Source organism: Cryptomeria japonica, chromosome 2, assembly GCF_030272615.1.
Source record: "Cryptomeria japonica chromosome 2, Sugi_1.0, whole genome shotgun sequence".
NCBI lineage: Eukaryota > Viridiplantae > Streptophyta > Pinopsida > Cupressales > Cupressaceae > Cryptomeria > Cryptomeria japonica.
Genome location: NC_081406.1, coordinates 226798066 through 226810550, shown reverse-complemented (window position 1 = coordinate 226810550; position 12485 = coordinate 226798066).

The following is a 12485-nucleotide window of genomic DNA, read 5'->3' as shown; positions in this document are numbered from 1 at the left end:
TACAACCCCTCTGGACACCATATGATGCCTTAAGACACCAAATTGTGTCGTTAGGAGTTTTATGGTATCCTAATGGGTCATAGGACACCATATGACCCCTAAGGACAACATAAGATCCCTTATGACACCATATTAGGTCGTTATGGGTCCTATAGTGTCCTAAGGGGTCATATTGTGTCCTACAACCCCTTAGGACACCATATAACCTCTTAAGACACAATATTGGGTTGTTATGGGTCCTATGGTGTCCTAAGGGGTTGTATTGTGTCCTACAACCCCTTAGGACACCATATAACCCCTTAAGACATAAAATTGTGTTGTTATTGGTCATATTATGTCCTAAGGAGTCATATTGTGTCATATGACCCCTTTAAGACACCATATGAGCCCTCAGAACATAATATGACCCTTTACGACTCTATACGGTGTCGTTATGGGTCATATGATCCCTTAAGACACCATATGGTGTCGTTAGGGGTCATATGGTGTCCTAAGGGGTCATATTGTCTCCTACGACCCCTTAGGACATCATATGATTCTTTAAGACACCATATTCGGACGTTATGGGTCATATGGTGTTGTAAAGGGTCATATTTTGTCCTACAACCCCTTAGGACACCATATGACCCCTTAAGACACCATATTGGGTTGTTATGGGTCCTATGGTGTTGTAAGGGGTTATATTGTGTCCTACGACCCCTTAGGACACCATATGACCCCTTAAGACACCAAATTTTGTTGTTATGGGTCATACGGTGTCCTAAGGGGTCATGGGACACCATATGACCCCTAAGGACAACATATGACCCCTTATGACACCATACTGGGTCGTTATGAGTCATATGTTGTCCATAGGTGTCATATTGTTTCCTACAACCCCTTAAGACACCAAATTGTGTTGTTAGGGGTCATATGGTGTCTTAATGGGTCATGGGATCCCATATGACCCCTAAGGACAACATATGACCCCTTATGGCACCATATTAGGTCTTTAAGGGTCCTATGGTATCCTAAGGGTTCATATTGTGTCCTACGACCCCTTAGGACACCATATGACCCCTTAAGACACCATATTGGGTCGTTATGGATCCTATGGTGTCATAAGGGGTCATATTTTGTCCTACAACCCCTTAGGACACCATATAACCCCTTAAGACACCAAATTATGTCATTATGGGTCATATTGTATTATAAGGGGTCATATTGTGTCATATGACCCCTTTAAGACACCATATGACCCCTTAGGAAATAATTTAACCCTTTACAACTCTATACGGTGTCGTTATGGGTCATATGGCCCCTTATGATGCCATATGGTGTCGTTAGGGGTCATATGGTGTCCTAAGGGGTTATATTGTGTCCTACAACCCCTTAGGACACCATATGACCTCTTAAGACACAATATTGGGTCATTATGGGTCCTATGGTGTCCTAAGGGGTTATAATGTGTCCTACGACCCCTTAGGACACCATATGACCCCTTAAGACACCAAATTGTGTCCTTATGGGTCATAGTGTGTCCTAAGGGGTCATGAGACACTATATGACCCTTAAGGACAACATACTGTTAGGATTCCCACAGATACTGAGAGGGGGGTGAATTAGTATCTAACCAGTTAGATGATTTTCTTAACTCAGAACATGTAGAATATATTAATACTGTATACCGGTAAGCAGAAAGTAATGCAATAAACAGAGATAACAACAACCACATGAAAAACACACCATAACACAATAGTTTAACGAGGAAACCCAGTGTGGGAAAAACCTCGGTGGGATTTGTGACCCACAATATTCACTTACTAGCCAATAAGAGAATATTACTGTTACAAGAGGGGCCTGCAAATCCAGGAAGGTCAAGTGCCTAGAGCTCACTGCTCAATTACAAAATGGGAGGTCTCACTAACTTACAAAATGGATTATATAAATCCAATGTCTTTTACTACTTCAAAATAGAATCTACTATGCCAGATCTAGTATTGGTTTATAGCTTTGCTTCATACATAAACCCTTAACCTATAATTTGCATAATAGGTCTGCCTTATTTTGCCTAATTACATCCCTTTTTCTTCCTCTCTATATATTTTCAATGTTCTACAATGAACTCTTATATATGAGTCATTTTACAACTTGCCAGGTCGGCTTACAATGATTTTGCAATAATTAACAAAATAATTTACAAACGAAATTCCTATCCGCCTCTGTGTCGGTATGCTTCCTTTCACTGTCGGTGTCGGTGGTCTATGTGTCGGTGTAGAGTCTGATCTTGCTAGTGTCGGTGGATTGCCTTGCCGGTGTCATAGGATTTTAAGGTTGCCATCAATGCCAAAACCTTCAATCACCTACAATGTCTCATTGGAGTGTGCATTTGCCAACAATCTCCCGCTTTGGCATTGATGGCAACACTCATGAGAAAAATCCAAAAATTGTCATCCAAAAAGAATCTGCTGGTATTGTCTTACCAAAAATGTGTACCAAAAGAATGTGTACTCCTCGTAAGTTGATGAGTCAGTTTACTGATTATTTTTCTCATTCCACTACTCCCCCTTTGGCATCAATGACAAAGGTTGTCAAAGTGTCAATGAGTGTGGTTTCCTTCTTCGTCCTTGTAACTGGTTGGTTACAATCTGAAAAAAGATCTGTCAAAACTAGATTCAGGCTCTCAAGAAACTTTTTGCTATCTTTTACTGCGGCCTGTGTCCTCTGAACTATACCGGTGAGGTGTTGCATTTTCTCTGCCGATGTTTTCTATCCTTAAATCAAGGCATCGGATATTTCTTTCCTTAAGGAGGTGAGATAGTCCAATTTTGGACTTAGTCTCCATTTAAGATCTTTAGCCTTTCCTTTTATTCTTTCTTTGTCTCTTTCCAACTTTAATAGTTCTTCCTCAAAACCTGTTATCTTCAGCACAAAAAATGATAATGAATCAGATGAATTAATGAAATTGTCAGCTAGTTGATTTATTTCTTCCTGTATCTTGCTAATCTTCCTGTCTATATCAACTGTCAAAAAGTTAGTTTTACATGTATCCCTATACAAAGTTTTGAATTCCTTCAATGTGCTACATAGTTCCGGTAGAAGTGTGTCAAATTGCCTTGTACACTTCTTTATTTCTTCCTCAAATAATTTGTGGTTTTCTTTCTCTAATCTCTCCTTGAATTCTTCCTCTTTTATTTGTTCAACTGTCACAGTGTTTCCAGTAATATACTTAGACAAAGTGTCAAGTTGACTCAAAGAATCTTTATTATCTACATTACATTTTGGTCCTATCATTTTCAAAATTGGAATGGTGTCATCTATTGCCTTGTAAGCCTGTGAGCTACAATCTGTTATCTTCTTTATGGGATCCAAAAGAGCTTTTGTTACATTAGTTGGTTTAAATTATGTACTTGAAGATCCAACACTCTATATTCCACTGGTGGGAGCATTTTCTTTGCTTGTGGTGACCTCTAGTAGGTTAGTTTGTGTTTACATTTCTTTAAGCAAAGGTTTTTCTTGCTCAGCTGTTGCTAGTGGCACTGACTCTATGTGAACCTGTTGCTGTGATGGAGCCTATTTCTTTGCCTATTGCTTCTATTTGGTTCTTCTAGGAGAAGGTGTAGATACCGGTGAAGGTTCTCTTTTCCTCACAACTCTTTTAAATGCAACTTGCATATCACTTTCCGAAGAAGTTGCTACCGGTGAAAGGTGAGTTTCTGGATGTAGTGTTTCTAACTCATCTTCAGTGATACCGGTTTGTTTAAGTACATCTTCTTTGATAGCTTTAGATTGTCTAGATCCTCTTCTTACTGTTGCTTCTACCTTCTTTACCCTTTTCTTAGATTGAATTTTATTCTCAATAGTCTCAGCACAGCCAAATACCTCTTCTTCAGGTTCCTTGGGTGCTTCCAGAAGGGCTTTTGCATATGTTTCAATTATGTGGTCATCAGTTTCATAACCCATTTTAGTAACCCAAATGGTTCTTGGGATAACTGCCTCTATCCAAATCTCATCCTTTTTAATAACAAAACATATTTCATCCTTATACTTATTTACAATTGCTTGTGAAAGTCTGACTCTAGTATTCATCTGGGCCTTCAATGCTTGAAAGTACTCATTTATATTCTTTTCTATATTTTCACCCATGGTATTCAGTAAATTTGATAGTTGTTTGCCTATCGGTATATCAAAACCAAGATTTTTTTTACCGATACTGGGTACCTATTTTGTTATGTGCAACATTAAACAGACAAGTAGGTTTCCAAATCTAAATTTCCCCTTTTTGTCTTTCTTAATTTTTCCAAGATTATCAATAAGCTCATCTTTCAACCATTCACACACATCTATTTTTGCATTATCTTTGATCATATCATAGGCACTTTTTATGCATAGGCTAGAGACTGAATTTAACCTATTTGCATGTGTGGTTTTGTAGCCTAAAATCATGCTAATGAATCTAACATTGATGTCGGTTACATCATTCACTCTTAAAGATCTCTTGTCAGATGTTGCACCTGTTAGGTTCATCACTAGGTCATTTGAGACCTTCTTTGTCTTATCAGGCCTATTACCAGTGGAGGGTAACCCTATCATAGCCTTTACTACCTCTTTAGTAATTTTGTGAACTGAGTCTAACCAAAAGAATGCACCATGTACCCTGCTTAGAACTATCCTTATAACTTCCTTAGGGAAATCTGGAATACTGAGAATTTCAGTGAATCCTAAGGTTTCAACTATTTTGTGTTCAGGTTTCACATTACCAGAATTGTCACAAATTACAGTCTTATACATGCTTTTGATTTCCTCATCACTTAATTCTTCTATGTGACAATGAATGTACATTCTAGGGTCTTCTGCAAAGACTACTCCTTTGGGAATTTGAGAAAAAGCACCAACATTATCATCCTCCTTAGCAATTTTGGGAACTAACTGAAATACGGGTCTAGGGTGCTTAATCACTTCGACTATAGTAGGGTTTGCTATGAATTCAGGAACAGATGAAGAAGCCATGATTATAAATACCTTTATCTTCCTTAGGAAAGATTGCTTGCTGAATTGCTTCACTTCTTTGCTCAAAATGTCTTTGCTCAGGAATTTTCGTGCTCTTTGATTGTTTGAATGCTCGGTGAAATGAAAATGGAGCCTAAAACATTGATTTATAATGTTAATTTTGCCAACTACCACATTTAATGCTTGCCAGTTAAGTAATCACTTAACTTATCTGCCGGTATAGAAGTAATTTCAACTTCTTACCATCAACCGAGGGAATTATAGCATGTTTCACATTTGATTGTCAAACCCTCAAGGAATTTTCTTCAGTTTGATGAAGAGTCTCCTTCCGGTGGAGTGTTACTCTGTTTTGTCGGTGGAGGAGTATTCCTATCAACATTTAGTTCTGATTTCCTAATCCATTGTTTTGAGAATTCCTGCTTAACTTCTTCAACTTTTTCTTTACCTTTCAAACTAGGACCTTTGTTATTTACGGGTGAGGACTTGTTCTACAAAATTTAGCAATATGTCCAATTTTGTTACAAGCATAACAAGTCACATTATTTTTCTGAATAGCTTTCCCATATCCTATGTCGGTTTGTGTTTTGCATTGATTAGATAAGTGTCCAAATCTTCCACAAACATAACATCTCACATTCATTCTGCAATTTTTAAAATTATGACCAACTTGTTGCATTTTGAACATTGACCGGTGGGTGTATTAGTATTCTGATAATTTCTAGATCTACATTGATTTTCTCTATGGCCATACTTGTTACAGTTAAAGCATTTGCCATTAAATTTATAAGCTGTAGGTTGTTTTATTGGTTTGCCATGATCCTGTGTGTTTGCAGTATCGAAGCTTTCTCCAGCTTCAAAGCCAAGTCCACAAGTGTCACCATTAGGTTTTTGATTCTTCAACAAATCACCAAGTTCTTCTGAGCTTTTCTTGAATTTTTCTTTGTGCTGATTTGCAGTATCCAGTTCTCTTTCTAAGATTTCTTTTTGTCTCATAAGTTCATTTGAGTCATTCTGTGCATGCATCAGATCTGTCTTCATCAAATCATTTTCATAGCTAAGACTTGTGTTCTCATTTGCAACATCACTTAGTCTTCTAGTCAAATCTTCTTCATTCTTCTTTCTATCTTTAATTTCCTTACAAAATCTCATAGTCATATCCTGCATCTCATTTTTTGTCGTCATGTTTTCTTGTTTCAGCTTATCTATCAGATCACTAAGAGTTTCCTTTTCATCATTCTCATTTTGCATCTTTTCACAAAGTTCTCTTCTCTTGTTTCTTGCAATGGTAATATTTTCTTGAAGTGCTTGAATAATATCCTGTGCAGCCTTTAGATCATCTTCAAGTTTGATATTTTTCAATTTTTCTGTATCATAGTCTGAGAGAGATGCTTCTAATTACTTCATCAAGTTTTCCATCTCTACCGGTGTCAAGATCTTCCTCAAGCTGTTAGGCTTTTGAAAATAGAGGACCAAGCTTTGATACCAATTGTTAGGATTCCCACAAATACTGAGAGGGGGGGGGGGGTTGAATCAGTATCTAACCAGTTAGATGATTTTCTTAACTTAGAACATATAGAACATATTTAACTTAGAACATATAGAACATATTAATACTGTATACCGATAAACAGAAAGTAATGCAATAAACAAAGATAACAACAACCACATGAAAAACACACCATAACACAATAGTTTAACAAGGAAACCCGATGTGGGAAAAACCTCAGTGGGATTTCTGACCCACAATATTCACTTATTGGCCAAAAAGAGAATATTACTACTACAAGAGGGGCCTGCACATGCAGGAAGGCCAAGTGTCTAGAGCTCATTGCTCAATTACAAAATGGATTACATAAATCCAATGTCTTGTACTGCTTCAAAATAACATCTAATATGCTAGATCCAGTACCGGTTTATAGCTCTGCTTCATACATAAACCCTTAACCTATAATTTGCATAAAAGGTCTGCCTTATTTTGCCTAATTACATCCCTTTTTCTTCCTCTATATATTTTCAATGTTCTACAATGAACTCTTATATATATGATTCATTTTACAACTTGCCAGGTTGGCTTACAATGATTTTACAATAATTAACAAAATAATTTACAAACAAAATTCCTATCGGCCTCTATGTCGGTATGCTTCCTTTCACTGCCGGTGCTAGTGGTCTGTGTGCCGGTGTAGAGTCTGATCTTGCTAGTGCCGGTGGATTGCCTTACCGGTGTCATAGGATTGTAAGGTTTCCATCAATGAAAAAACCTTCAATCACCTACAATGTCTCATTGGAGTGTGCATTTGCCAACACATACGACCCCTTATGACATCATATGGTGTCATTAGGGGTAATATGGTGTCCTAAGGGCTCATACCCTCTCTCTCTCTCTCTCACTCTCTCTCTCTCTTCCTCTTCTCACTCCCTCCTCTCTCCCCTAATCTCTCTCTCCCCCCTAATCTCTCTCTCTCTCTCTCTAAAATATGTGTAATAAAATCAGATATCCAATTTCTATCATTGCCATTAATGTGGCAATAGTAAAAAAAAGGCGGCAATGGGAAAAAATTTGGGACCACAAATTTATACAATAAAATTGGATATCTGATTTTTATAAATAAAAAAGAGCCTTCTGGGCCATTTTTTGGATTCCAATAGCCCACAGTCTTCACATTCTATTTTCTGTCAACGATCATGAGTTTTTAGACAGGTTGAGACAAATTTGTGCTTTTGAGAGATTCTTAAAGTTAAATCTTACATTGTCAATCATTTAGGAGCATCTTTGTGGAGGTAAATGGGGAGTAGTAGTCGTCGGAAGTCTAAATGCAAAAGAAAACTTTCAAATGACCAAATTGAAGTGTATAGAGAAAGAGATAAAGAAGGACATCAGAGGAGAAAACAAGGTATGTTAAATATTGCTAATGTTACTTCAAGTGAAGAGGAAATTGAATTTGAAAATGTTGAACAAGTTATTGAAAATGAAAATGTAGATTTTGAAAGTGAAAATTTGGGAGTTGACATTGAAGGTGGAATTTGTCAACCAAGTGAACAATATGTAACACCTAAGTACTTTAGAAATGAAGACCCTCTCATGGATGAAAGACAAATTCAAAATCTAAGACCTTCAAGAACCCCAAAATGGTTACTCGAAATTGATGAGAACATTATTGCGATTCTTGAAGGGAAGAGGTCAACAAGAACCGTTCGGTTGTGGGCTACACAACTTTTCAACCAAAATTTTAGCAATAAGACATTGACCAAGAAATGCCAACTCTTTGTTCAATTGCTAAAGATGATAAAGATGGGACCATTGCTAAACAAATTGAAGATTCGTATGAACAAGAAGATGGAGAGAAATTCTATTATTGCCAAAAATCTATTTGACGCTCTCAATTCTATTGGAAATAATACCAAAGAAATAGATAAGAGAGCCGCTTGAAGAGTGATTACAACCTCTTTAGTAAGCCATCAATTGAGGAAGGCTCCTCAAATGAGACAAACTTGTGTTGATTTTAACATAAACTGTAAAGCTTTGGATAGAAAACTTGCACGGAGACAAAGACTTGATGATCCACTTCAACAAGATACATGCGCTTTTGGTGGGAGGCTTCCACGTGTTGATAGAAAGTTGACTAACAATGTGAAGGAGGAGATTCAACAATTTTGGCACTCTAATTCTAGAGTGTCACCCAATGTAAAGGACATTTTGAAATTAAGAATCAGCAATCGAGACTGCACATCGCATCCCAAACATTTCTTGGAATCAAGCCAAACAATGTTGTACAATTTTTTTTGTGAAGTACATCCAACTTTGCAAATATCACAAAGGGCCTTTGAATCTTTGAAGCCATTTTATTGTGTTCTTCTTAAGATTCGTAATACCTGTTGCAAGTACCATGTGGAGTTTTCAATGTACCATGAAATTTAATGCCATATTCGTTCTACGATGCATATTAATGAGATGTTGTAGGATTGTGGTGCAATGCTATTTCTGAGATCATCAAGAGACTTGCAAGATCTATTTTTATGCCCTAGAGATGATGGATGCTATTTCTATATAAATGATTGTTTGAATGAGAAGTGCTCAGAATGTGGTGGGTTTTCAAAGTTTGTTTCATGTTTTCATGAGGGCAGCGAACATGAGTTTGGAAATAATTATGTTGAGAAAAAAAGATATGAGACAACTAAATATACTTTGAAGAGTGGAGGTGAAGGTTCTAGATGCGAATTAGTCTCAAGAGAAATGAGTGTTGCTGATTTTATTTTGGATTTTAAGGAAAATATTTTCTACAAGTATGCAAGGCACACCCATAGGTCTCAGTAGTTGGATCAACAGTTCAGGATGTGTAAGAACACTTTCCTGATTGGCACTATTGTATCTGTGGTCGATTTTGCAGAGAACTATATATTGCAACCACAAAATGAGGTACAGTCTCAGTACTACAATTCAATCCAGATTGCTATTTTTTTTCACATTAAATATAGGGGTAAGTGCACCAAGATGGTGATAAAAAAGGGGGGTATAAGTGGATACGTTTTTTTTTTAATTTTATTTAATTTTTTTAAAATTTTTTTTTTTTAATTTTTTTTGTTTTTTTTCTGAAATCAGGTGAACCTGAACTTGGAGGCAAAATTTTAAAGTCATCCACTCAAGATATGAAGAAAATCAAAGAACAAATATTGTAGTACTCTAAATATAGTTTCCAAACTACTAAACTTTTTCAAAATTGGATAATATTAAGGGGGTCAAATCCTTCGCACACGAAAAACTGACCCTAATTTTTTCTGAAAAACATAACATAGTGTCTGACGTGCGCATCAAAAAAGTCATAGTTAGATTTAGTATTTTGACAAACCCTTTGGCAGAAAGATAGTTAAGAGTGAGCAATAGAAGATGTGTATTTTTTTATAATTTTTTGTTTAGTATTTTGTTTTTTATGATTTTTCCAATCGAGCACATCCTAAAAATAAAGTACCTATTCGTGCATGAAGCATAAGTTGCACTAAACAAATCGAAAATACAATTTTTTTAAAGAATCAAGTGCACTACAATATTCTATAATTTTTTTTAAATTTGGATAAGTATATCAAAAGTTACTCAAAAAATGGTGCACCTATGTCTGTGAGAACTATGGAGACACTAGTAAAAGAAATTCAATAATAATATGTTATTGTTGTTCAAATTGAAAAAAAATTATATGGTTAGAAAGCTCAGAAGATGGGTGAAAATATGGTGGCAATTTTAGAAATACCCACTTGATGAAGTGTAAACCTGATGATGACAAAGTCGATAAACCAAGTTGATAAAATAAAACACATCAGAAATGAGAGAAATGGAGGGAAATCAAACTTCCAAACTGTAGCTTTGTCATCCAGGCCTATTTCCAAGCCTAAACAGTCAAAGGCGTGTACAGGGTACTTATGGTTTAAAAAGTGCGTACGAGGTACTTATGGTGTAAGCAGTGCGTACGTGCTATTGTATAATATGATATTCTATATATAATATGTGTATATACATATAATATATGTAATATATAATATGTGTATAATATGATATTGTATATATAATATATGTATATATATAATATATGTATTTATATTTATATATATGTATATATATATAATATAAAATATTTATATATATATGTACATATATAATATTAAGTATATATATACACATGTAAGTGTATTGTCTCTCCCTCTCAAACGCATACAAGGGGCCTCTCTCTCTCTCTCTCTCTCTCTCTGCCCTTCTCCCTTCCTCCATACCCCGTCCCTCTCTCCCCTTATCCTCTCCTCCATACCCCATCCCCCTCTCTCTCTCTCTCTCTCTCTCTCTCTCTCTCTCTCTCTCTCCATTCCTCAATACCCCATCCCTCTTTCTCTTCTTCTCTCCCTCCCTCCCTCCATAGCCCACTACAACCGTGTCTGCACTTCTATAGAAGTAAGTAAATTTATTTCTTGTCTGCAACTTCCTCTTTGATTTTTATCATGTATGCTCTCCTAAGAAAATTGACTGATGGATTTGTGTGTGTATATTGAATAGGAGGAATAAGGTTTGAAATTGAACCATGGGTGTATTACCGTGACAAACAAGGAAACTTGCAACAATATTGTTCTCGAATGTGTTTTTAATGAGCAGAGAAAATGTGGAAAATAGTGTCAACAAAGCAACATGATGAGTCAGAGTACCTGCAATATGTTTTTCAGAAGGAAACAACAGGTAGGAAGAGAAAAAGGGAGAGTAACACAGATGATGTCCTGGAGAATGATAGTGGTGGGTATGCGAGAGTTCCCATGTTGTTACACAACGCCTATCACCTAAAGAAATTAAAGTTTGTTGTATGCATGGCAGTGGTAGTATATGATGATCATCACTTGTCAAATGGCTTGGAACGATACATACCCATGAAAGAAATCAAGTGTGTAATTCCTATAGTAACAATCGAGATCAATCTTATAACCTTGAAAATTTAATAGCATCATATGTTTTAGAACTTAGGCAGTACTCTTAGGGTTAGGTCAAGCTCTTACACTTACTTTTTAGCGAAGCCTCGTTGTTTGTTCACTTGGAGTCTCGTTGTATGATGTTCGATTCACAACTTTAAATTTAATATATCATTTTATTAGCCCACCATATGACCCCTTAGGTGTCATTAGAGGTTGTATTGTTTCCTAAGAGGTCATATGGTGTCCTGTGACCCCTTAAGACACCATATGACCCCTTAAGACACCATACGACCCATAACAACACCATATGGTGTCCTAAGGGGTCATAGGATGTCATATGACCCCTCGGGACACCAATGACCCATAACAACACCATATGGTGTTGTAAAGGGTCATATGGTGTTTTATGACCCCTTAGGACACTATTTGGTGTCGTTATGGGTCCTATGGTGTGCTAAGGGATGATATAGTGTTATATGACCCTTAGATGTTGTTAGGGGTCATATTGTGTTCTAAGGGTCATATTGTGTCCTAGATTATAAATCTCTCTTTCTCTCTCTCTCTCTCTCTCTCTCTCTCTCTCTCCCCTTCTCCCTTCCTCCATACCCCATCCCTCTCTCTCTCTCTCGCTCTCTCCCCTTCTCCCTTCCTCCATACCCCATCCCTCTTTCTCTTCTTCTGTAATTCCTATAGTCACAATCAAGATCAATCTAATGGTGTCCTGTGTCCTCTCTCTCTCTCTCTCTTATTCCCCCCTCTCTCTCTCCCTCTCTCCCTCTTTCCCTCCTCTCTCCCTCCACCCTACTCTCCCTCTCCCTTCCTCCATACCCCTTCTTCTCTCCCACCCTCCCCCTCTTCTCTCCCTCTCTCCCTACCTCTACCTCTCTCCCTATCTCTACCTTCCCTCCCCCCTCTCTCTCTCCCTCTCTCTCTCCCTCTCTCTCTCCCTCTCCCTCTCCCTCTCCCTCCTTCCCTCTCTCTCTCTCTCTCTCTCTCTCTCTCTCTCTCTCTCTCTCTCTCTCTCTCTCTCTCTCCCTCTCTCCCTCTCCCTCCTT